The sequence below is a fragment of the Mesocricetus auratus genome, unplaced genomic scaffold (assembly GCF_017639785.1).
Source record: "Mesocricetus auratus isolate SY011 unplaced genomic scaffold, BCM_Maur_2.0 Super-Scaffold_100024, whole genome shotgun sequence".
Classification (NCBI taxonomy): Eukaryota; Metazoa; Chordata; class Mammalia; order Rodentia; family Cricetidae; genus Mesocricetus; species Mesocricetus auratus.
In genome coordinates, this window is record NW_024429205.1 from 23,588,118 (window position 1) to 23,615,093 (window position 26,976).

General features: G+C 49.0%; 1 protein-coding gene across 1 annotated transcript in view; it reads right to left on the bottom strand.

Annotated features, from left to right (window-relative positions):
• Galnt14 (polypeptide N-acetylgalactosaminyltransferase 14) overlaps positions 1–26,976 on the bottom strand; it is a 227,044-nt gene that overhangs the window by 63,124 nt on the left and 136,944 nt on the right. Inside the window, exon 2 of the mRNA XM_005073577.4 lies at positions 26,450–26,619. The gene's annotated coding sequence lies outside the window, so the exon portion shown is untranslated. The remainder of the gene's footprint in view (positions 1–26,449; positions 26,620–26,976) is intronic.

Sequence of the window (26,976 nt, forward strand, 5' to 3'; positions counted from 1 at the left end):
CCGATCGCACATGACCTGTGGTTTATACTCTCATAGTTTGGGCATTTAGAAGCTGTCTCTTCTAGAACTTCTCATGATGAGACTGAATCCTCAACCTTACCTGGCTCACCCAGGGAAGAACCATAGCCCCGTCCATGTTGGCATCCCCACGAGTAGAGGCATACATACTAGGTTCCCTGTTATAAAGAAGAAAGTCAGGACATGCATGCCCGAGGCAGCAGAAGACTCAGTCGTCTACGGTTCTCAGACATGTGGCAGCCTTCCAGATAGCTTTCATGGAGTCTCACCCACAAGTCGTTATGTCCTTATGGAGTCCCCTGCTTCCCTGAATCCTTATGCAACCAGTAGGATATGGTGAATGTGGCACTGTGTGGCTTCATGAAAGCCCTGTAGCCTCTTCCTTGGTCAATTAGAGAGGAGCCAACTGTCATGCTATGAAGACACTCGGACATCCATGTAGAGGCACATCCTCATAGTGGCTGAGGCCCCCTGCCCTCAATGCTACCAGGTAGCCAGTCGTATGAGTGGACCACATCGTAAGTGGGTCCACTCACTCCAGCCAGGCCTTTCGCGACAGCAGCTACAACAGACTGCTGTCTGAGGCCTAATGAGGGACACTAAGCCAACACCGCCCAGCCAAGATGCTCCCAATTCCTGACCCACAGACACAGTGAAGATGGTCCATGACTTCTGTGATTTTAAGCCACTCAGCTTAATCAGGGATGATTCGTTGGGCATTAGAAACTATTATAAAAAGGGAAACGCTTGGAAACGGCCTCTACTGAGAAGAATCTGGACTTGTATGTCTTTGGGCAGAGCCCCAGCTCTCGTTAGGAGCAATGGCGAAGGGTTAGGGATTGGTGGTATTAGGGTCCTTGGCTTGATAGATTACAGGACTGGTGAGGACATGGATGGTCTTGGAGAGAGACCCAGGCAGTGGGCAGCCATAAATACTCCAGGAAGAATGAGCCTGAGACCAGGGAGTGGGCTGCCTATGGAAAGGGAGGTAAGGCCAGAGATCTTAGTGCAACCTCCTGCTCTCCCCCCAGAAACAGGCAGACAAAGGAGATCGTGGATGCCACCACTGCTAGGACACCTGGCTGTTGTGGCTTTGCCGTGGGGGGAGGTACTTGGAGGTCATCTGCAGTCATGGCTCGGTTTCCATGATTTGAGTTATTTGGGTTAGGATTTGGAGTTGCCACTTGATTAGAGAGCTTTCAGACACAGGTACTACTTTGCCTCTGAGATGCCAGCTCGGGAGGGAGGCATATCAATGTGCAGTGACCCAGAAGCCTGGGAACAGAGGCAGAGGCTAACTGCCTGAAGTGTGAAAAAGACGCCATTGAAAACATATTGGATCCCATATGGTAAGGTGAGGATGGATAGAAAATAGGGTAGAGGATAATGGGGGGTTGGGGGAGGGCACGGGAGGAGGGGAGGGAAAGGGAGAGGGACCTGGAGCTGACTTGTTTCTAATCTAAATTTAAACTGAAAAAAAAAAAAGAAAATAGGGTAGAGAAGCCCACAGACTCATCGTCTGGGGCTCTGGACACCACCCGCCAGCATGGGACCTCGAGAAAATTGCCCACTTCTGCAGGCTGATGCCTGCTCCCCCTGTGGAGCAGGGTCAGTCCAAACTCTCTCTTGACAAAGGTCCAGGCAGAAGCTTCGGATGTAGGCCGCCTTCAGTATGCACAAGCCTTTTGATCTGAGCCCTGTAAGCTCTCTTTGTACCTGAGGTCCAGCTATGCCATGGGGTTACTTGCTTGTGACTGTGATTTTCTCAGCTTTAGATGCTTCACCCACACGATGGAGATGGTGACTCCCTAACTTGCAAATCTCCCTCAGTGATCGATGTGACAGGCAGCAAAAGGTGTGAGGCAAGCGGTCACATGATTACTAACATCAGTCCAAATATATGGCTGTGCCTGACGGGATCTCTCTCGTGTTGGGAAGGTGTCTTTGGTGGGCATCTCCATCGGTACTGAGAGTGGCTGAGGGGCAATGAGAGAGGAAAGAGAAGGGACAGAGCTCAAGGACTGTGGCATCAATGTTGATGAGATGCACCTGGGCCTAATGCCTACCTTCAGATCTGGATTTGCTAAAAGCTGGTTGTGAGTCCTAGAGCATTTCATTTACCTCTAAGCTGTAAAGTGTGGACAAAGCTCCTGTCAGAGGACAAGCCTCCTTCACAGGCTTGCTCATGCACACAAAGCATTTGGCAAGTGCCAAGGAAGCAGGAGCAGACAGCAGCTGACCCAGCCTCTGAGGGAAGTGTAGTGTGTACTGACTAGAGATGTAAGCTCACAGAGTAGAAAGGGGGGCGTTGGAGATGGCAAGCAGAACCATCAGAGCAGCAGCAGGAACCTAGGTGGTATTCTCCTGCGCCTGGAAGCGCCTATCTCCAAAGGATAGGACGCAGGCCAGCTGAGAAGCTCTGCTGTCATGCACAGGCTCACACAGGAGAGAGCGAAATGGTGCTTCACACTCTCAGGCTCATATTCCCTGCCTTTGCTGTAGCCCAAAGGGTCTGGACTCACCCTTCATCTGCTTGATGGTCATAGCAGTCAATGCAGAAAGGTAAACCGAGGCTCAGAGCTCCCTCCCCAAAGGACATACCTTGTTCATGCATGAGATGGAGGAAGCCAGAACTATGACTCCTTAGCTGGCACTGGTCCCTAGTGTGCCATGCGCTTCCTAGTACAGGGCAAGCATCATTAGGCATACAGTCGTCAGTCCCACACAGCAGTCACCTGCTATCCAAGGCCTGGTCCACAGCCTGCTCAGTGGCAGGCACTAGGGACTCACAATATTGACTTGATGAGAAAAGTCCTTAAAGCTGCCTACCTAGAGGAATCTCAGCCCAGACAGTGAGTGGGAGGGTCCTACAAGATTAATCAAACACTGAGGTCTCTGGGGCTATGAGGAAAATGAAGAAGGCGGCCAATGCTGACGTCTGGCGCCAGCAGATGGACGAGAAAGCATGCTGACAATTTATTAAAGATTCAGGGGTTTAGTGGAGACAGGAACCAGCGAGTGGGAAGGATGGGGTGGGGGGGTAGCGCTTAGCTCATCCTCTAAACCAGGAAGAATATGAGGCATTAGCTCTGTGGGAAATGGGGGGAGGGGGGAGGGAGGGAGAGAGAGAGAGAGAGAGAGAGAGAGAGAGAGAGAACGCATGCACTTGTGTGAGCAGGCTGTGTGTGTGTTTGTGTGCTGTTTGAGGAAGGAGAATCTCACCACAGCAGCTCCTGAATAACATGCTCCTCCAGGATGATTTTAAACAGTTTTGCATCCTCTATTTTTTGGAAAGACTCATTGGAGACTCATGATTTCCCCAAATTAAGTTGAGGCTCAGTGTGCCTCCTGGATTCTCAACCTTAGGAAGGCTCAGTGTCACTGCTGAAGGTGCTTCCAGGGAGCAATTCTGAGGCCAGCCCTGGGCATGGGGGAGCCTTACCTCTCCCTTCCTCACCCAACTGTGAATTGCTATGCCCTTGCCCATTCCCCACACCTATGTGAACATGACACACTCAGTACATTAGAAACACGCCTGTCAAGTTATCACAGTAATGATGCACACAGATGCACACAACGCCCTCCATTTTTATTCCACACATTTGTAAAATACTGCAGCTGCCTGCGAGGGAGAGCATGATGACGATCATGGTCACCCCTGTTTTGTGAACGAGTTGAGAGCTCTTAGTGGTCCCTGTGGCCCTGGAACACATGGCCATCCTCTCACCACATGCTGGGAGAAAATACTTGATCATAAATTACAAACCATTCGGGATTTTATGCTGGAGGATGAAAACCAGAGGGAGTGATAGAGAGGCAGGCCAGCTAACTTTAAAGCGGAGAGGACGGAGTTATCATTACTATGAGATTGGCATAGAGGAGAGCTTCTCAATGGCTGCAAACCGGGAAGGGGGCTCTGGCACCCTGGAAGGGAAAGACTGAGAGCAGCTACTGTGTGGGCAGCGTGGCCAGAGTTGGATGGAGATACTCAACCTGACACCGTAAAAATCAGATAGCCTGGCGGGGGGGGGGGGGCCTCTCAGGTTAAACAGTTGGTTGGAGTTCAGCAATGATTTCCCTTCTCTGACCCTTAGTCTCCTGGTTAGTGGTGGTGAGAATACCCACCACACAGTGTATTTAAATGGAACCCTTATAAGCAGCCACTCTATGGAGCACCTCAGGTGTAGAATGTTCCCAGTAGGAAGTGCCTATTGCTTTCCAGGTTCACTGCTGTCACGGTTTGAACATGAAGTGTTCCCTCACTCTGGCTCCTGTTTTAAATGCCGGCTTGACCCAGTGTGGAATGCTGCTGTGTTGGGAGGTAGGGGACCTATTGTAGGAAGTGGGGTTTTTGCGGTGGGCGTGGGGGAGGTGTTTAAAGGTTGTAACAGGTCTCCAGTCTGTTCTTCCATGCTTCTTCCGGTCCTCCCGTGATGAATATGCTCCACTGGGCTCTCCGCTCCATGATGGCCTAGGAAGACTAAGGAGGCAGGCAGAGAGGCTGAGCAACTCAGGGAAGCTAGTGGAAGGGACTAGACCCAGATGTGTGGGGCTAATCCCATGTATAACACCCTCAAGACAGACCTATGTGGGTGTTGCTCATGTCTGTTCTGTGCCTTGTCACACTTATGCCCACACCCAAACTACACTCAGAAAACAAAAAGAGTTTCTATAGCTTCTAGAAACCAGAGATCTGCCTAGGAGGGAAAAGCAGGTTGTGCCACTGGGCAGGGATGGGTAGCTGAGGAGGAAATGGCTTTCTGGGGGTACCCCAAAAGAGATGCTCCTGCTGAGAGCCTCACGGAGTCGGGACGGTGTGTCCATTGCAAGTCAAATGCTTCCCATGCATCTGACCCCAAACACAAACTGGATTCCTCCCTAGCCCCCACACCCCCAGTTGCTCTGTAGAAGGCTGGTCCCAGTTTGAGAAAACAGTTTACCTCCATAGGTTCCATTCCCCTAAGTTCAGAGCCAGAGAGATAAAGGGAGGGCACAGGCATGTGACTCCCAATAGGGGTGGGACTAATTTCTTGGGAGAGAGTGTGTGTGCCCAAGGGAGTCTCCAGGGCAGGCAGGTAGGGTTGGGGTGGGGTAGCAAACGCCTTCCCTGCACCACTCCATGGGAGATACTGTCCCTTCTTCTCTGTCTCCGACATGGCATGTGGCTCTCCAGATGAGGAAGGCAGGCAAAGGGCGCTCGTCAGCCTTGGAACCAGAGACTTCCCGGAATGTCATTGTTCCCAGAGCAGAGTGCAGCGAGTTTGCGACTCATCCTGGAAATCAGACCGTTTTCCAAGCAAAGAATGCCTAATCCACTCAGAGCTTCCTTCCGTGGAAGGACATCTGATCTCAGGAGGAGGGGGGGGAAGGAGATGAGCACAAACTACAAAATGCCCACTCTGTGGCTGACCCCCAAGTTGACACTTGACTCTTTAGAAGGGCAAGAAGCAGACATCACAGGAGGGTGTGAGCAGCATGAAATCAGAAATTCCTTTTAATCTCATTTCATGGGTGACGCAGATACACTGTAAGGCATGAAATTTTTATTTCATGTCAGTTTCACTGGGATTTCACACGCAGACTAATTTGTTCATCCGCATAAACATATACCGCTCCTACTTGCCTCAACAGCTACTCTTCCTTAGTGTTAGGGAAGTCCCTGCTCTCATAAAAGATACTTCAAATGATACTAAGAGTTGCCGTGCTGTTACAACGGTACATTTTAATTGCTTAGCATGTTATCGAATCCCAGTCTACTCAGAAGGGGAAAGGTAGGTGAAAGCGGGCTGGCAATTAGCGGAGGACTTTGGCTGGTCACTGTGGTCGGCAGCTTTAAAGAAGGCCCAAGCCACACCTCTTTGCATAGCCCATTCCCTTGGTGGGCCAAACTTGCTGACTCCCTGCAGAGGAACAGAGTATGTCTAAGGAAGGATAGCGGGTCCCGAATCTAGCTGTCTCCCTTCATCCGTCTTCCTCATGCACGAGGCATTGCGAGTTGCTTAGCGGTGACGGGAAAGGAGACGAGGAGTCATTGTGTCTCTGAGGCTTGTCCTGGGTTGTGTTGGGGGAAGTCCTGTGCATTTGTCAATAAAGCACTGTCTGGCCAATAGGGAATCAAGATAGGTGGGACTAGGAGTCCAGGAGAACTCTGGGAAGGAGAAACGTACAGAGAGTCGAGATGTAACGCCATGGGGTAGGAAGCCCGGAAACTTCTCCGGTAAGAGAAATACTTAGATTAACAATTATGGGGTAATTACTTAAGTCAGAGCTAGCCAGTAATAAACAAGCAAGGCCAACAGCTTCATAATTAATTTAGCCTCCTGTGTGTTTATTTGGGACTGATGCGGCTCTGGAACCAGGCTGGTGAGAAGGCTTCTCTCAAGAAAAAGGCTTCTCTTTACAAAAGTGTTGGAATGGGTGACAAGGATGGTAGATGGTAGATGGCAGTTCCATCCCAACCTGATGGGGGAAGTCCTTCTGTGTACGTGTTCTTCTGATTGGTTGATAAAGCACCGTTGGCCAATAGGGAAGCAAGATTGGTGGGACTAGGAGTCAAGGAGGATTCTGGGAAATGTAGTCAAGAGTGGGGAGTGGCCATGTGATCCCAGGAAGAGAGGACACATGAGGCTGTGTCCCCCAAAAGATAAGCCCTTATAAAAATAAATATTAGTAATTATGGGTTAATAATTAAGTCAGAGCTAGCCATTAAGAAAGCATAGCAAACAGCCAACACTTCATAATTAATATAGTATCCTCGTGTGTTATTTGGGGGCAGGGACAGCGGCGGGACCCAGGCAGATGGCGGGAAAAGAATACACATTACACCGCCCCACCTGCTTGCACCCTTGGGCACACACAACGATCTCCCAAGAAGTTAGTCCTGCCCTTATTGGAGTTATGTGATTGTGTTTGCCTTTACCTCTCTAGTTGCAGTGTTAGGGAAATGGAGAAAATGGGGATAAATTATTTCTCACCCTTGTGACTAGGTTACAAGAACCTGGTTTACACACTTTGAGAGAACACACCACCATGTTGCAGAGCTCCATACATGGCTGTCGCTAACCAAATCTCACTAAAAGTCTTGTGAGGGAACGTGAAGGATGATTCTCCTTCTGCCAACCTCTGAGGTGACAACAGTGCTAGATGACTCGCTGGTGGCATCAAGGGAGGGTCCCTGAAGTAGAGGACCCACTTACGCCACATCATATTCCGGACCCACGGAAACTATGAGAAGGCAAATGTCAGTTTAAGCTACAACCCAGAGGTTCTCAATCTTCCTAATTCTCCCACTCTTTAATAAAGCTCCTCAATGTTGTGGTGACCCCGAAACATAAAACTACTTTCGTTGCTACTTCATAACTGTAATGTTGCTATTGTTATGAGCTGTAAACATCAGATATGCAGGTTATCTGATACGTGACCCCTGTGAGGGTTGCAACCCACAGGTTGAGAACCACGGCCATAACCTTTTGGTGTTATACTAAACTGTTATACTAAAATGGATTAATACATGCACCCTTGGCTGCATTAGAAGGAGGAGAAGGAGAAGAGGAGGAAGAGGAGTGTCATCATCATCATCATCATCTGGCTCCCCTAGATAAAACACGAATTCCCTTGAGTACTTGGAAGAAGAACCATGGAATTACATCCTGTTCTGTCTCTCCTTAACACACTGTGGTCCAGGTCCCCGGGGGACCCTTTATCCATGCTCTGCTGGCCTCCATTCACAAGACAATACTGAGTAAGAGATGCCTCGGGGTTTCTACATACAGAGAAAAATTAGTATTTGAATGATCTTTGTTTCTTTTTTCCCCTCTCCCTCTCTCCTTCCCTCCCCTTCTTTGGACATAATTTCACTGTGTCCAAAGGAAGGCTCCCAATTCAAGATGTTCCTTCCATAGTCTTGCATGCACTGAAATTGACAGTTGTGGGCCACCTGGAATGATTGTTTTCTCGCTTCTCGCTGGGACCACCTACAATGATGGAAGTGAATTTGCTTCACACAGTGGATGCCCTAGTGCATCGAAGCTGAATTCCTTTGCAGAATTGTAAGTTAAAAACAAAAAAGAAAAGAAATGCTCTCCTGGATGTTAGCATCTTTTTCAGTGCACCAGGTCATTCTGCAGGGTACATGGTCGCCGGGTCGTCCTAGTTGGGCCAACACATGCATTCCTCATTCCTTGGATCTGACCGCCACTACGTTCTTGGCAGAGTCTCTTTGCCCGTCCAGCTATGGATCTTCGCTTCTTGTTCTTTGGAGGATGTCAGCACCGCCTGGGTGTATTAGATATCTACTTCCAGCAGCATCAGATCTCCCAGAAAATCTATGCCTTGACACTTCTAGGCCATTTCCACCGTCTGATTAATTGCAGGCTGTAGATCAGAATGATGATCCCAGAAATCAGGTCTGAACATCCTGCCTCCTGGCAAGGTAAGAGAGCCCCATGGGGTCTGTCATGACAAACTAGGAAGATAAGTAGGCAGTGGGTATAAGACCATAGGGCACAGACTCACTTTGGCTCAGTATCTGTGGTCTCGAGTCTCCACCAATAGCTGGAAGACTTTTCTTTGCACCCCCACCCCCAAAGATCTGATGGGATTTTGTAATATCCAGCCAGAAGGGGCTTTGGAAATCATCTGTTTAATTGGCCCCTTCAATGCGAGCTGCTGGACAGTATTTCTGGGACATGTCTGCACGATTGATGAATAAAGTTGACAAGGACCAAGAGGATTTGGCAGATGATAATAGATAAAGAGTAGATCAGCTTTATAAAATAATACTTCTGGACCCGTTAGAGGTTCTGAGACTTTTAGGGGTTCCCCGTTACCCAAACTTCTCCCTCAAAACCCAGCACATCTGCTCCCTTGCACTGGCCCCTTCCCCCGCTTCTGTAGTACGTACAGGTTCCTACATTCTGGAAACTCAGATACAGCTATTGATTTGCTAAAACTTATCACAGATTACACCAAACAGAATTGTATGTGGTGTTGACTAGTTTAGGAATCACTGCCTCCAGCTTTTTGTCGAATGAAGAAACTGAGGACCAGGACAGTCAGAACAGGAGACTGGCCTACCCAGGGTGACTACTGTGCAGCAGAGGTAAGCTTTTTTTCTTTCATTTTACTAATTCAGCTTCTTTACAGCATCTAAGCTTAGAGGACCTATCAGACACTACACACAGTCCCCACCCATATGGTGTCGCCCCATCCCTACAATGCCATCAGCTACCAGTGTCATCATGCAGGCCGCCAAGGGCTCTTTTACCACCCTTTCCTCGAGAATACCCCTGCCAAGGTCCCCATTGCTTCTTCATGACGCTAACTCAAATGACAGCTTCACAGCCGCCATCTTGCCTGTCATGCTGTGAAGTCCTTGGCTTGCGCCCTGCCCTCGGCCTCGGTGAGACGGCCCTAGCGTGGCTGTCTCCATCACAGCCATATCCCCTTGGCTTTCCCCCTCTTTCCCTCATCGGAAGCTGTTCCACACAGATACACTTCTGAGCCTTCCTTCTTTCTGGGTCCTCCGTTGCCCACCTGCTTGTTGGCACCCCGGCTTTAGCTTACCAGTGGGCACCATCTCCCAGGCATCCCATGAAGGAGCTCTTCACTCACTCTCAGCCTCTCATATGTGACTGTATTCCCCAGCTCATCATCAACCACATCCCCAGCCCAAGAAATGACTTCTAACCCTGGTTCCCTCTCCCCCTAATTAAACCAGCTCGGCAATTCATCCTACTTATCTTTCCATCTGGCTGTTTCTCTGTGTTCCCATCCTGGCTTTCCCAGATGACTACAGCAACTTCCTGTCTCCTTCCAACTCGCTGGAACTGCAGCCGCTGGAGTGACCTGCCTAAACCTGTAGGCTTTGTAACTTTCAGTGCTACCTAACTAGTCACAAAATACAGCCGGGACACCTAACCATGGCTTACCATCCATCCTTGGATCTTCTGACAACAGCTTGCCATACCCTCAATATTCCAGCCAAACTCAGCCACACGCCTGCTCTTTGGGCATCCTGGATCTCTGTAGGCACCCATCCCTCTCTTGTGTATGTGAAATGCATGCTCTCTTCTACAACGGTGGTTCTCCACCTTCCTAATGCCGTGGCCCTTTAGTGCACGTCCTCATGCTGTGCTGACCCCCAACAATAAGATTATTTTGTTGCCACTTCCTAAGTATAATTTTGCTACTGTTACGAATCTAAGTGTAAATATTTGATATGCAAGATATCAGATATGCATCCCCTGTGAGAGTGGAGACCCACAGGCTGAGAACCACTGTTCTATGGGCCCCCCCTTTTTTCTGGGACTCTACATCCACGCCACTGTTGTAATTTACTACCAAGCATTGTGAAACTGCTTTTCTGTCTCTTCTACTGACCGTGGTGGCAGTGTAAGTAAAGACTTACCTTTGGCTGTAACTCTGCACCTAGCGTGGTGACTAAGCACAGTAGGTAAACAAGGCATGTCTGAAGGGTGAGTGTGCAGACAAGTGAAGTAGCAGCAGGAGGGGTACCCAGGGTCTAGAAGGGAAAATGCCATTGACCAAGCCATGGGTGATGTCAGCACAGGGGAGGCAGGGCCAGTGCCAGGAATGCAGGAACCAAGCAGGCAAGAGCAACTGACGCAGAGTCTGAGTTAGAAGACAGGCCACAGTAACTCGAGCTGGAGCCAGCCGGCGGTGGGGCCAGCGAGAACACCTGGGATAATTCCCGGTGTGCTCTTGGTTTTCCTCTGTTGCTCAGGAAACACCAGCCTGGTTAAAAGGCAGGATGTTCACGCTTGCCAAAATCCCCCAAAAGATAAACAATCCTTCCTCATGTAAGAGACTGAATCCCGTTGGACTATGGCTCACACTCTCTAGAAAGGTCCTGTGCGGCCACATGTGCAACTACTGAGCATATGAACTGTGCCCAGACTGAGTGGAAATAAACTGCGAGTATAGAATAAATCCATGATTTCAAAGAAAAAGAATGTCAACAATCTTTTTTTTTGAATGTCAACAATCTTGATAGCTTGTTTTTTTTATATCAATTACATGTTGGAATGATACTATTTGACATCTATTTATTGAAATAAACAACATTAATTCTGCTTTCTTCTTTTATTTTTTTTCAAAGTGTGACTCTAGAAAATTTTAAATTGTGAATTTATTTGTACCAAACACTATCCTCCTTAAGTAGCCACTGAACTTTCATTTGCATATTACCTAATTTAAAATATCAACATTGGTGTCAGACAATGCTTTCTAGATGTTGGGTATTTTGTGTGAGTAAAGTAAAAATATTACAGAAACCTTTGCTAAGTTTGCATATATATATATATATATATATATATATATATGTATTCCTACCATCTACCATCATCATTTTATAAAAGAAATGGTGTCTAAATTCCAGAAAAGGCTACAACTTCAGAATAATTAGTAGACTACTTGACGTAGAAGTCATCTTCAGTGAACTCTCCCTCACTCTCTCCCGTCTCTCTCAGCTCTACAAGGCAGACGTGGACTCATTTACCAACCGGCATCTGAAAGCACAGTTTAATGATCCAGCACATTAAATCGTGATTTGCCTTTGTCTCCCAACCTCTGCCAAAACTGTAAGAACTAACATGGAAGCGAGGACGGCGCCCACTCTCGGTCTGAGAGCAGCAGATGGCCCTCTGTTCTCGGCGCTGTGGCCGCTTGAAGCACTTCTGACCTCTAGTCCCAGTCCACCTCCTTGGGACATCTCTGTGGTATGTGCAGACAGGGGGCTGGGAGTACCTTCTTGCCTAGAGGATGCAGATTCCTCTCTTTGAAAAGACCAGGTTCACTCTGTGAGCCAAGTCTCTATGTTGACCAGAGACTTGAAGGTGAATGGGAGACTGGAAGCTGTACAGAGGGGACAGCTCCTTCTCCTCAGTCCTGTGCACACTGCAAGGGGGCTACCCTTTGATACTAGGAACTAGGTCAATTAGTACCACTACTACCCAGATGGCAGCTGTGTGTGTGTGTGTGTGTGTGTGTGTGTTTACACGCATATGAAAGTGGAGGTCAGAGTTCACAGAAGAGTATGCACAGGGGAGTTCTGAAGATTCAGAGTCTCCTTCCTGGGACTAGCTAGTGCTGGGGATAGGCCAAGACTTATTTTTGAGTGTTTCCTGAAAAAGATCCTTGGTGTCTGGGAGCAGGGCGCCTTCACATCTTATTTTAGCCCTGCTAGAATCATGTGGCACAATAGTAATAATAGATGTGCTTACCGAATGTTCGCTCTGGTGCAGGTATTCTTCCCGAGCTCCAGCGTGCACAGTGATTCTCAGGGTGGGCGCTGCATCGCCTCTCTCTCGTCACAGAGGAGACAATAAGTACCGGACACTCTTCTAAAACCAGACACTTGGTCTTCCAACTCAGTGTCTCACACACCTTCTTACTATACCCTTGTGGGCTAGAGCACTCCCTGATAACAAGTCTTGTTTAATATGGGCCTTTCTCTCCACTTTGTGTCTTGAAGACCACATGCTAGAACGTTCTAGAAAGTCAGAAAACCCACGGGCTAAGGAATGATGTGTCCTGTTTCTTGAGGCTCTTTCATATTTCCCAGCTATAGGCTCAGTGAACTGCGCCCTTGTTTTGCTCAAGAGGGGAACTTCCTTATCAGGGTGCAGCTAAGATCAAAGCTATGCCTATGGCTCCCGGGAAAGGCCAGACTCAGGGTCTTGAGCTCAGGTGTGGTTCTCATGAGGGCCAAATACCCAATACCTCTTATCCAGGGACTCTTGACAGTGTAGTGTGTTCCTTAGAAAAGCTCTGGGTGATGGTGGAGATGGTCAGGTAACAAAAAGCAAAGGCTCCTACACTGCCCTAAGTCAACACCCTCTTAATCAACACCGTCCCCCAAACGTCTCTATCTCCTCCCTTTGTTCTCACTTTTGTCCTCCCAAGTCGGACCTGCGTCCTGGCTGTACCGCACATGGCTCCCCATGATTCTCTCTGCTTTCAGTCACCTGCCCTCCAACCCATTCCTTCCTCTTTTCCCAGTTCCCTCACAGGAGCCTCCAGTCCCCACTAACCCAGCTCATCTACCTCCCTTGGTCATGCCCCACTGACAGCTTCTGCTCACCTCCTGTCCCATCTTCCCCCCCCCCCCCCCCCTTCCACAGGTGCTTAGCTGAAGGTACTGCACATCCCTCAACTCAAACCCCTTCCTCCACCACATATCTTACCAACTGCCCCCCCTGTGGTCCGTCTTTACAGGGAGACTCTGCCCTTCCTATGGGCAGTAGCACTTTTCTCCATTTATGTGTTCCTCACAGGCAAGTTACTCTACCTGCCAGAGCCAATTTCCTCATCTCTAAAACCAGGATCCTAGCAAAGTTGTGAGGCTTAACCGAGAGCACATATATAAGGTGCCTAGCACATGTCAGGCGAGCAGTATGATCGATAAGTGCTCGCCGATTACGGTCTTGGATTTATGAGCCAACACGAGATTCCTTTGTGGAGTGAAGGTGGCTTTAAATTTCCCATGATTTGATTTTCTCACTCTGTTCTGAGGATTCATTCCCACTGCTGTACTCACAGACATTGTTTTCAGTAGAGAGTTTGAGAATGGATTTAAGGTACCTTTGGGTCCCTATTCATGGGGCTGATTCTGATGACAACGACTAAGGGCAAAGGGCTGCACTGAACTCTGGACATAAAAAGAGGCCAGCACCTCTGGACCATGTCTCCCAAAACTTGGGAAGGAGACAGAGAAAGAACGGATGCTTGCAACTTAGGGTGATGACTACTTTTCAGAGATGGATGCGAGTGTACAGGAGATGCTGGACTTCGGCTAAGACCAGCCAAGAGAAGAGACCGGTGGTCTGGATTACTGAAAGATGAAGAGTTGTCCTGAGCAGAGAGCAGCAGAGAACGCAGCTCTGGGACCAGGCTGGCGGGAGGAATGCATGTTACATAGGGAAGTCCACCCTTATGTTGTAACCAGGGAACGAGTCCTGGCCAGCCTTCTGCATGGCTTCGAGGAAACACATGCATACTGTGTCAGAAGAGAGTGTCAGATGAGTTCGAATTTGGATAGGTCTAGGCGAAGAGGGTGTGATCTTGGACATATGCCACTCGGCTCTAAACCTGGAGGACAGTTGGGGTTGCTGCCATCACCCAGGTGTGAGGGAGAAGCTGCAGAGCTGGACAGGAAGCCCAGAGACTTAGGGATGGCTAGAAGACAGACTGAACAACAACAACAAACCTAGGCAAAAGAAGAACATGACTCTAGAGTGTTTGGCTTGAGTCAAGTGTGAACAGAGGGACCTGGTCCAGGAGGGGGCAGATCTCAGAGCAAAGAGGGGTTGGGTTCTTCTCTGTCTGCAGAGGTGATCTGGGCAGGCCCAGACAAGTCTGTGAATGATGGATGAAGAAGATTGAGGCGGGAGGCAGGAGGAGGGGAGTCCAAGAGGAGGTGACAATGTGGTTACCCTGGCCTTCTGCAAGTTTATTCCTGGGTCAGACCAGGTCGGAAAGCAAGAGCAGCTTGTTTGTGACAGAACCTCCATGGACATAAGAGATTCTTCTTGTGGCCTCAGAGATGCCCAAGGTAACCACCGCTGGTGTGCACAGATGTTACTCGTTGACAGCCTAGAGGGACCTGGCTGGCCTGGTTTCCGCCTTCCACATGCAAGCTCGTCTGGCCTTCTAGCCACCCGAGGCCTCACGTGTGGCTCTCTGTGTGCCATCCCACTGTCTGTCACCACGCTGGGCTTGGGCCTCCTTTCACGCTTCCCTACCCACAGCTGTCATCTCCTCTCCTGCTCTTTTCGTCTCTTGTCAAACACATTTTGTACTTGCTGGCCCCAGGCCCTAAAACACTTCTTCTGGCCCGGGCTTCTCTCCTCGGCATCTCTAAGTACAAACTTCGCCAGATGCACTGTTGCAAATGCCTTGTCGCTTCTTTGTTGCTTTCCAGTTTTTGAGTAAGTCTGACATTCAGGCAAGTGAGCTAACTCAGCACCAGGAACTAGGGCTGGGCCAGGAGCTCTCCAAGGACTTCCTGCCAGCATGACCTACACCAACATCATCTTGAGTTCAGTTCAGCACAGAGAGCCATAGCACCCCGACTGAAGAGGCTGAGGGAAGGCTCTGAGCTGGTGCCTCTCCATATTTATTTGCATCTGCCATTACCCCTCCACCTGAGTCTACCTTTCTTTCTTCCAACACTACAGAACAGGGAGAAGGACATCGCTATTCCCACTCTGTGGGTGAAGAAACGGAGTCATAACAATCTCCAGTAATGCACCTAAAGGCCAGCTACTACGATGTTGTTGGGATGCTTTTCACCAACTCTCAGAGATGGAAAATCTAGCCTTGCCTTAGTGCCCCAGGTCCCTTGTGTGGGCCTCAGCTTCCCTCTTTGAAATGGTCACCATCCCTTCACTCAAAACCAAAAAGTTAATTATGAGAGATATAAAATGCTACATAAATACAAGGCAAAGTAGTCTTACTTGGAGGATGGAATATCATCCATCTTTTTATTTAGGAATAGTCTAGGTACCCTGGCCCTAGTCCTAGCAATCCATTAGCATTGTTTCTTCCCTTCATTAGAGATACATGCCTCCCTCATATGACACAAGCCAATGGTTCCTTAAAGTACTGGAGTCAGGAGAAGAGACTGTCTCTAGGTGTTAAAGGTAAGTGTGAAGGTTACGGCTCCCTATTCCAGATGACACATTCAGGCAAGTACCCACAATGTGCTAAGTTGCCACCCATAAACTGTGCTGTGCACAGCAGCAAATGGTCCTAATGCTGCTGTGTAATAGAGACTGTACTTCCAGAAAAAAAAGACTGATGGGTCTAACTATTGGGGGGAAAAAACCAGGCGTGACCACCGGATGCCTGTGCCTAAGGCCAGGAGAGGCCTGGTGATCTCCATGCTGACAATAAGTGATGAGTGGGGAAGGCTGGCTGGAGCCAACAGACAAGGTGACAGTATAAAAGGACAGTGCTGATGGCTCTGGAGGGCCCTTGCGTCTGGCTTGGAAGGGGACTTTGCAGAGGGAAAGATTAATTCAGGGTGAGGCCGGGAGGAAGATACTGAAAGCAGGAAGGTGTCATGTTTCTGGAAATAGCTTACACCCTGATTCCACTCCTAAGTCAGTTCCTGTATGCAGGCTTACTGGAAGAAGCGTGTATAATGCAGCAGATGGAGCTGGAAGTGACCGTGATAACCACCCTCCAGTTAGTTTCTCAGCTCATGGTTCATATGCAGAAATGGATGCTGTACCAGTCAGGGTTCTCTAGTGGAACAGAAATGATAGAATGAATCTCTCTCTGTCTCTGTCTGTCTGTCTGTCTGTCTGTCTGTCTGTCTGTCTGTCTGTCTCTCTCTCTCTCTCTCTCTCTATATATATATATATATATATATATATTTGGCAAAATTCCAAAGGATAACCCCAAGAGAATCAGGTATCTCAAGGGGGTGAAGACCCAGGTCTAGCACTGGGTATTTTGGCACAGGGCACAGACAGATGGGATAAGTAGAGACACTTGATCTGGGCATCCAACTAACCAAAGTGCTTGTGAAAACCTGCCGTGCTGGACAGTTTAATGTCAACTTGACACAAGCTGGAGCCACCTGAGAGAAGGGAACCTCAATTAAGAAAATGCCTCCATAGGGTGCTTTTTAAATTAGTGATGGGAGCCATCCCTAGTTTTGTGGTCCTGGGTTCTATGAAAAAGCAGGCTGAGCAAGCTGTGGGGACCAATCCACTAAGCTGCTCCCCTCTATGGCTTCTGCACTAGTTCTTGCCTCCAGGTTCCTGTCCTGTTTGAGTTCCTGTCCTGACTTCCTTCCACGATGAGCAGTGATGTGGAAGCGTAAGCCAGACAAACCCTTTCCTCCCCGACCTGTGTTGGTCATAGTGTTTCATCACGGCAGTAGTGACCCTAACTAAGACAGGGGGAGCCCCTAAGGTGGACGTGTACCAATGGCTGTAGAAGGGCAGTGGGGGAGTTCCCAGTTACCCAGGAGAAAGAGCTGCTATTCTGCAGTCAAATGCTCCACCACTGAGCTACACCCCCAAAGAGCTGCTATTCTGGAGAGTCGATATTCCGCAGTGCAAACATCAGCTTTTCCACACATACATCCCTCGTTGCCTTATACACAGCAATCTGTAGTCTACATTCCTTGTGGCAAATGTTTAATCCAAATCACTTTCCCGTTTTTGGCATTAAGCATATGCTTGAAACTCTATCTGGAATTCTTTTCTTTGCCCAAATTCTCAGACTATATGAACTATGGGAAACAGATCCAGGGAGGAGGCAGGGAAATCTGGCCCCACAATCAAGGCCACTCACCAGTCACTTCAAAGCCACAAAGGATGCTTTGTCAGTCTAATGCCCATTACAGGCTGGCCTAGGTGACAGAACAGCAGATGGCACTCCTTATTTCATTAGATGATTGAAATGTTACTTTTTGTGCCTCCAGGCAAAGCTACAATATAATTGCCAGACTATTTTAACTGAGAAAACCAGAATCCTTGTGGATTAGATCTTCTCCTTACTCCAAAGTCCAAGTTCATCTAGTCTGTCCCTGTCTTCTCTCTGTCTCTGTCTTCTCTCTGTCTGTCTCTGTCTCTGTCTTTGTCTCTGTCTCTCTGTCTCTCTCTCTCTCTCTCTCTCTCTCTCACACACACACACACACACACACACACACACAGTAGCCTTGAACTAACGGGCTTATGCTAGCCATAGAATGAGAACTATATATGGGCTTAGAGTTTGAAAACCTGATTTTGAGTTTCAGCTACACACTGATGAACTGTTTAACCCTGGAGAGGCTCCTGATAACCTCTCTGAGCCAGGATCTTCCCGTCCAGGTGTGGTGTTCATCTCTACTTTTGGGGGTATGCCCCAGGTCTCGGTTACCCACTCTGGTGCTCATGCTGAAGCACAAAAGTTGCTCTGGGAATGAATCGTCGGCCCCATTCCCACATCTACTCCAGTTCCTTTCCCAGTGTTTGCTCCTCATCCCTCCCCTCTCACCTAAGAACAAACGGCCCAGTGTAACAGCCATGGAACCACCCTAAGGGTTCTGCTGCTAAGATCCCACAGCAAACTCCTTCTCTGAGGTTGATCCCAGTTAGGACCAAGCTCAGCTTGGTACTCCTCCTCCATCGGGGGCATTATCGCTACCTGACCCCATTTTACTCAGTTCACTTTGGTTCCTTTCCTCTATTAGAAGTTCCTGTCATATAGTCCAGGCATAAAATGTGCACAGGACATCTCCACCATTGCCATGGCAATAGGGTAGTGGTAATATAAGGACTTGAGCCTTCTAGTTGTTTACTGAGTTAACTCTTAAGTGTTTCTCCTAAAGTTAAGACTTTGCTGAATATGACCCCAAGCTTCTCTTCCAGAATGTTTTTTTTCTACTCCTTCCCTCCATCATCTCATTCTCAAAACTGGGAAGATTCAACAAAACACTGGCTCTCCTGTCTGATAGTTTCCTGTGCCCTTATTCCAATATGCCCATCCCCTGGTGAAATCATAAAGACCCAGAGGTTCCTGCCAGCTGTAGCTAAGGTGTCTTCTACTTCTGAAGGCCATGGATTCCCTCTTCTACACAAGCCCACTCTCCTTTATTCACAGAAATGTTTCTAGCCCCTACGCTCCACTACATGACCAAGGCAGAAACAGCCAGGCTAAAACCTAGAAAGGATGGAAAGGCAGGGGTGCTGGACTGAATTGAGAAGAGAAGTCTCAGTGAAATCTACATATGAGACTGGGGGATGGGGGATGGGGGATGGGGGACTGGACAGGCCCATTCCTAAGCCAGAACTTGACCTGTGGAAAATTCTAAAACAAGTGTTGGCTGAATGAACTGAAAGAATGAATCATGAATAAACAAGTGGATAACATGCACAATGCAGGGCCAAAGTTGGTGGGATTTTCTAGGAAATGAGGTATAAGAAAACAAATTTGCTGAGATCGTTCATCTAGATGAATTCTCATTAGCCAGTGTTGCCGCTTGATCATGGTTTGAAGACTAATGAGCCGTTCCTTTGGGAGATCTGGAAGTCAGAGCAAGCAGTGGCGGGAGACCTGCAGGCTCAGCACTCAAAGAACCTGGGGACAGGAATAAAAGGCAAGAAAGACCCCATTCCGGTGGCCCATCCTCCAGCTTACGCGGGGAGAATTATCTCAAGACTCTTGTGCTAATTAATTTTCTCATGGCTGTGACCAAATGTATGAGAAGAAGCAGTGGAAGTCAGGGAAGTCTTATTCTGGAACGCGGCTTGAAGATGCAGCCCATGGTGCTGGGAGGGGCCTCGCATGGTGGTGGGAGGCTCTTGGCTGTGCCCATTCACTTCCACCGTCTCCAAACCGTGGAACGGTGAATGCTGACACTCCTTCTGCTTCAATATTAATCAAATTGTTTTGAGTCTAAGTGCCCTGTAGCCCACACCATCTCCAAGCTTTCTATATGACCGAGGGCAGCCTTGGACTTTCCCTCCCTGCCTCTCTCTCTCCTGAGTGCTGGGATTACAGGACAAGTCCTTGCTCCCTCTTTATTAAGTCTAAGGTCTTCGCCCATGGGGTGTCGGCCTGCATTCAGGACTGGCATTCCATCTTCAGTTAAACCTCTCTAGGAACATCCTCACAGTCATGCTCACAGGTGGTGTTTCTCCTAGGGAACTCCAAATCTAGTCGAGGTGACAATGAAGACAAGCCATCACAGCACTGTAGATGGCAGTGCCAAGTGCCCAGGCCTGCTGACTCGGTTTACCTGCACAGCCACTTCCAAGATGCTCCGAAATTCCTCCCGTGATTCCCTTCCTCCCATGGAGCAACTTGGACTCCAAGCAAAGCATACACAGAGACACCATCAAGGGGCTCACATCTAGTCCTGAAATACGGTTCTCACGGGGGGACTGGAAAGTAGCAGATGTGAAGAGCTTGTTTGCAAAAGCTAAGTGTCTGTGATGGGTTCCCCCTCCCCTCCTCTCAGCCTTGCTGCAGAATCACTAACACAGTGCTGAGCTAGTGGAATAGCCTTGACTCTGAGGGAATATGAACATTTTTTACGCTTAGCCGTTCCAGCCGTAAAGATTCTTATCCTATTACTGCTAAGTGACGAGCTCGAGGAGAGAAATGATGATGATCTTTGACAGCCATTCCAACCGAGTAAATACAAGGAGGGAGAAATGCGTTCAGAGACTGGGCCACTGCCCCTTCATTTCCCAGGATGAAAAGGAGCAAAGGAAAAATGTCTTCCTGGCGAGATGTATCGAAGTGCGGAATTTTCCCTCCAGGCAAGCGATGGGCGCCCCACTGGTTCTTACCGTTTAGTTCCACACTGGACGAAAGGCTGGGAGAACATGCCAGAAGGGCTCAATCAAGCCCAGCCACGTCACGGGGGGACCTAATGAAGTTTTCCTAGCTCTAACTCTATGTAGCCCTCCCTGACACCTGCTCCCCTGCAACCCAAGCCATCCCATAATATACATTGCTAGGCAACCACAAAACCATACATTGGCTTTATCAACATATCCCCCAACCAGAGGGGCTGTGTCTCCATTTTGATGGCTTCTTGTTTGCCAGATATTTTATGTACTGGGACGATGACAAATCCAGCTGCTATAACCGGGTGAGGTGGAATAATTGGAAAGCAGGGGTTGTTTGCTGGGCCAGTCACCGTGTTATGAACAGAAGAACTCTGGGGAAATATTCCCGGACTCTTAGCTCTGCTAGAGTTATCTCTTTCTTACATTAAATTCTCTCTGCACGCCACACCACTACCTCCTACCAATCATGTGGCATCTATATCTATATCTATCTGTATCTGTATCTATATCTGTATCTGTATCTATTCCATGTCTTAGTCACCTTTGTGACTACAGGACCCAGTAGTGACCTAGAGACTGAGTTGTTGACAGAGCGACATGCCTGACATGGAAGAGTTGGGATCAGGGTGCCCAGTGCTCTGTTCGGTTGGAGTGACGTGGGGTGGCAGGATGAGTCCACATGGCTGGACCATAAAGACTGACTGAAGCTGGTCACGGCCGTCCACGACTGTGTAAAGATGTGACGACTCGTAGAACAAGTAGAAGTTATCCAGCCCAACACTTTACAAGGAAGATGGAGAAAGGGGAGGGGCCGAGACGCTTCAGGAGTCACTCTGTAACCCCCCCTCCTTACTTTTCTCTGGAGAGGTGTGCTGTCTAAAGCACGTAGCAAGTCCCAGCTTCAATACTGTCACCATCATTCCAAATGGCTGTGAGGGGTAGGGTGGGTAGGGGAGGCATGTTAACCTCACAGAGTGAATATGTAAGGGATCCATCACTTGCTTTACCATTCTGGCTATGGCATCATCACTGAGGCCTGGACAGTGCCCAAGGATTTGGTCAGTTCATCTGCCTTCCCCTCCTCCCACCCCTCCCTATCACCTGGCTTCTCCAGCTTCAGAGGCAATTCACCCCAACAGAACCCACTTGGCAGCTCTTGCTCTAATGCTCAGCTAATAGTTGTCTGTTCCAGGCGCTGTCCAAACGCATACTATAAATCAGAATCCAATTACTGTGGTAAGAAAATTGGAAGCAAATTTAATAAGCTCAGACCCCTCCCACGTGCTGTTTCTTCACTCTTCTCTTTTCAATAATGAGAATTCTTCAAGGGGGAAAAGAGGCTTTTTCCTTTAACTCTGTGACTCTTCTCCCTGAGCCATTGTGGCCCAGTTCTATGAGTGAGCCAGGCCACCACTGTAGGTCACTTGGCCATGGGGTAAGGAGTGACACTGCAATAGGCACTTCTCAGGGGCAGTGATGCCAGTTGCCAGAGGATGGTAGAACGAAGACGGTGGGTGAAGGCGAGGGAAAGAGAAGACATGAGAGGCCGGCTTCCACAAGGCCAGAGCCAGACGTCCTGACAGTTGGACAGAGGGAGAGGTACATGACACATGGGTGCTGGGCACACTTATCCAAGGTCCTCTACGCTGTCTTTAAACCCTGTTGACAGAACTAGCTCATACACAGATTTCATCCAAACCACAGAAGCTAGCCTGTGCTTCATAGTTTCTAAGAGGACCAGCCTCGGAATGACCTGAGGTCTTGCTAAGCCTGATAGCTGGGGTTTATCCCAAGGTTCCTGGGTAAGGTCTAAGAACATGCCTTTCCATCACGTTCCCATCTGATGCTGATGCTGTTGGCCCTTTGATGTGGAGAACCAGACTTCCTTGCTATTCAAAGTGTGACTCACAGGCCATAGTCATCACTGTCACCAGGGAACATGTTAGGCATGTGGAATCTCAGAGTTGAAGGGAAGGCACGGTGGCTAAGAGCACTTGCTGCTCACAGAGAACCCAGGCTTGACTCTTAGGACCTACGTGGTGGCTCACAGGGATCCAAATCCCTATTTGACCTCCTCCAACATGGTGGCATTCACTCTCTCACACACAAATGAGACACACATAAATAAATTATAAGAAGTGTTGGGGGAAGTCCTGTGCATTTGTCAATAAAGTACTGTTGAGCCTATAGGAAACCTAGATAGGAGGGACTAGGAGTCCAGGAGAACTCTGGGAAGGAGAAAGACAAGAGAGTCAACATGTAACCGCCATGGGGGTAGGAGCCCAGAACTATTCTCCGGTAAGAGACATACTTAGATTAACAATTATGGGGTAATTACTTAAAGCAGAGCTAGCCAGTAAGAGACAAGCAAGGCCAACAGCTTCATAATGAATATAGCCTCCTGTGTGTTTATTTGGGACTGATGCGGATCTAGAACCAGGCTGGCACGGCAGAGCCCAGGCGACTGGCAGGGGATAAACCAAAGCGGCTAACAAAAGGAAAAGCTGCCCTTAACAAAGAAGGAAAAAACTTTTAAAAAGGAAAGAAATGCAGACCGTCAGGCCCCACCCTTGACCTACTGAGTCAGAGAGGGTCCTCAGACAACTTGTCTATTTGCCTGTTTAAGCTTGAGAAGCCCTCACCCAGAGTGGCTGCCCTCAAGTCTTGATGCTCACTGGAGTCACTTGGGAGCTGAGGAACTTGAGTTGACTGGAGTCTGGGTACCAACGTATTTAAAAGGCTCCCCAAGTCCCTCTCATGAGAAGCCTGGACTGAGCGCTGCTTACACTGATGCTGAGAGGCCAGCATGCCACACGGTGTTGCCGCTTGGCCTCGATTCTCTGGCTCGGAGCCTGACCTTGAACCCGGCTCTCCCCTACTCCCACTGTCACACCTGCCAGCCTGGCATCTTCGTCCTGGCGCTGGGGCTGGTGCTTCCTGTGTTTGCTCCGCCATCTCTGGCTTCCTACCAGAGCGTTCCCCTTCCCCACGAGGCTTAGCCATCATTGTGTGGGGCTTCCTTTTTAATATTCACTATAAAATAGGTCACTGCTGTCCGCGTGTTTTACTTGATCCTTGCAACAACCGAAGTAGGTGGGATCATTACTGTTATTGTTATCCCTGCTCTTCAAAAGAGGAGGCCAAGGTGTGGAGAAAGTTAGTGAGTCCATTCACCTGGCCAGCAGTAGAGCCAGGATGAGAAACGCCTGCCTGATCCCAAAGGCCCCTGCTCTGACCCTCTGGTGACCCTCTTACACTGCTTTTGACTCCACTCTGCTTCGAACAGGAGGTCTGGCCTGACCTACTGCTGGTGATAGACTGCTGATAAATATTTTCATTTCATCTCTGAAGATTAAGCAGGGTCAGGTTTACAGCAGAGATCCTCATTAAATTTTTGTCCTCCAGAAAAGACATATGGGAAGGATATTTTTAATTATCACAACTTGGTGTGTGTTTCAGGGGGAAGGTTGAGGTAGGGGAGGCCTATTGGCATTTAGTAAGTAGGGACCAGAGAAGTTTCTAGAATCCTGTAATATCCAGAACACTTCTTCAATGAGGAATCATAGAGCCAAAAAAAAGTCAGCCATATTGTTGTTGTTGAGAACCCCTGACCACCATTAGCTGTTTTACTCATAGCTGAGGCAGGCAGGCCCCAAATCGAGCCCCAGGGTTCTATTGGTCTGGGTGGACAAGCTCCTGGGGCTGCATCAGGACTCATCGGGGAGGCTGGACTCACGGCAGGATTAGGAAACTTGGCTGGTGACTCCAGTCATAGAATGTTGGCTTCCATAAGCAGGGGCTGGACGAGGGCGATCGTGTACATAGGATATCACCCCGAGGTTTTAGTTCGAAGGACTTTGCTGGCATGCTCTGGGAGTCTCAAGATCACAGGAGTACCACCAGCAGGGGGCAGCACTCTACAGCCTGGGGCTAGACAATCCAGATCCAACTGGCACCTGCCAGAGTGCCAGTCTAGGACTTTGCACTCAGTGAATGCTCAAGGCTCCCAAGATGACTTCTGGTCCAAGGCACCCATCCAGTTCTGAGCCCTCTGATCTCCACTCTTAAGCTTTTTTTTGGATAAAGTTCCCTGAATCCAGAATTCTCTGAGTGGCACACTTCCAACCCCTGCAGGGTAAGGCTGTTGCCCTGAGGCAGACATATGGCTAATATTCTTTCCCCTTTTGTCTTCTCAAAGAGTGTCTGGGTTCTGTCTCAAGCCTCTCTGCCCTTCTTGCTGTCCCCCTACAGATCACCACTCTATAACAGACAGAGTCCTGGATAGGCACAGAGGCCAGAGCCGGCTGGCCAGCCAGGCACTTTGGGGAACAGGCTTGGCTTGTCATTGCCTGCTGCCACAAGTCTGGCCTTTGTACAAACGTTCATTTCTGTTCTGCAGATCAGAGGAAAGCGAGAATGCAGAACTCAACAAGTTCAGCTGCTTGGTGAGCTCCCGGCACATCCTCCGGTGGTTGAGAGCAGTTGTGGTGCCCTCCAAGGGCTCTCACCACCGCACCAGTACCTCTCCTGCTTAGGTCAGCTCCTGTTTTCTTCTGGGGGGGATGGGGTAGGGATGAGGAGGGTAGGGGTGGGGTGGGGGATTGGGGGTGAGTCATGGCATTTAGAATCAGGACACAGAGGCAACCACCTGCTTGAAACCCAATAGTGCCTCTCAGTCTTCTCTCTTCTCCTTGTTGCCTGCTCTCCCACACACATAGTTTCTGCTCGAGGAAATATACTAACTTGATATTTAAATGTTGCTCAGAGAGGAGTTAATAGGATAAGGGCTGGGGAATTTAAATCACAACATTAAAAAGAATTTCAATGGGACCCTGACTTTAAGACCATTTAGGCCAGCAGCGGGGAGGAGCCTCTGCCTATAGGAGACGAGGGCACTACTGCTTAGCTAGACTTTCACGTCACCTTTTAAGGAGGGTTAAATCTACAGATGGTCAGAGTAAGAAGAGACCAGGCTATCTTCCAGATTGTATGCTTGCCGTATTCATGGGGACACCAAGACTCCAGCTCCACAAGGAGTAGTTGAATGTCTCCACGTCTTCGCATAGTACATGCTCAAGAATCACCAGTACAATAAGCCTCAATCATTATAAAAGTCCCTTGAATACAGATCCTTTCTTCCACAACATGGGAACCCAGAGAAGCAGAGAGGCAAAGCTGGGAGTCTAAAGTCAATACTCTACACCTTAAGTCAATACTATACTCTTCCAGTCAACCTGCCTCTGAGCCTTTTCCACCCCAGTGGCCAGACTGCTGTTGGAGTGAGTGCTAAGTCAGTGCGATGAGCAAATAAGAGTCATCTCCGTGTGACTCTTCAGCGTGTCTGGGCCAAAGCATAGAGGCTGAGGGGCGAAAATGGAGTTAGGCCAAATTACTTTCTCCAACCTCAGTAGGAAGCACGGGGACCACCAGGCCTGAAGGAGCAGGTGCTGATGAGTCCACGCAGCACCCATTTCCACAAGTCCTTTGTGTGGAAACTAAGCTTCCTACATTGGGTTAGGCCTGCTCTCTGTCGCCTTCCAGAGCTGTGGCCTATCCAAGCCAGTGGCATCACTGTGGGAATGGCCCCTAGGCAGGCAGATGGGAAACAAATGTCAATGTCAAACCCCTCAGATTTTCTTCTCATGTGGCAAAATGCTCATGGGCTGCTACAGAAAGGACTTCTCCTAGTGACAGAAGAAACAGTGATCTGGGTTCCTGAGGGTGTCCCATCGTGTCCTTCCACCTAGAAAGCCAGGCTGGGCCATGGGACTTGGCCAGGGAAAGCCTGTTGATGTTCCACGAGCATTATAGAATACAGCACCAAGGACGCTCACCAAGTAAGGGACAGGTGCACCCTGTATGCGGGCCTCTCACTCTCCGCAGCCTCCAAGTAGAAAGCAGGGTCTGTGGTGTGACTTGTGGCAATAAGCAGTGAGTAGCACCGATATATCACTCCATCATGTCACTTCAGTGTCCGTTGGCAGAAACTGATTCACCTGTCCCAGCTCCTGGCACTGGGTGCTAAGTACCATGGGCCCACAAATCGAGCCTGTGCTGATCTGTCCTGGCCACAGAGAAGGGTAAGGTACCTATATGGGAAGAAGAGGGAGTACCTCTTATGGCGTGTGTCTGGGACAGCCCGATTGCTGGAGATCCGCTCGCTCTCCCGCTGGTTGAAAGCGTACAGCTTGTAGGGATCATCGCCAACGCGCCACTTTTTGGCATTCAGATACCGCCGCTCATCAAACTGCTCCCACAGGTCATCCCAATCCGCATCAGTAGGCTGTGTGACATGAATGGAAAGTCTGTGAGAAGGCCCCCTCGCTCACCGCTAGCTCCCATCCATCTGTCGGCAGCCAACCAGAGACTGGGCTTGTTCTAGCAATGCTGAGCTGAGACAGGAGACCAGGGGCAGAATACCAACAAAAGACCAGCAATGACAGTCAGCTACAGAATAATACTGCTCCTGCCACTCCTGGAGCACCACATACCAGGTGCTGTCCTAGGACCGCAGCTCTCATGATCTCGTGCAAACCTCACACATTTGCTCAGATTTCCAACTTAACGGGGAGAATTCAGCCTCACATAAGCTCTCTGCCCGAGATCCATACTTAGGAAGTAGCAGGACCTGGGCCTGCAT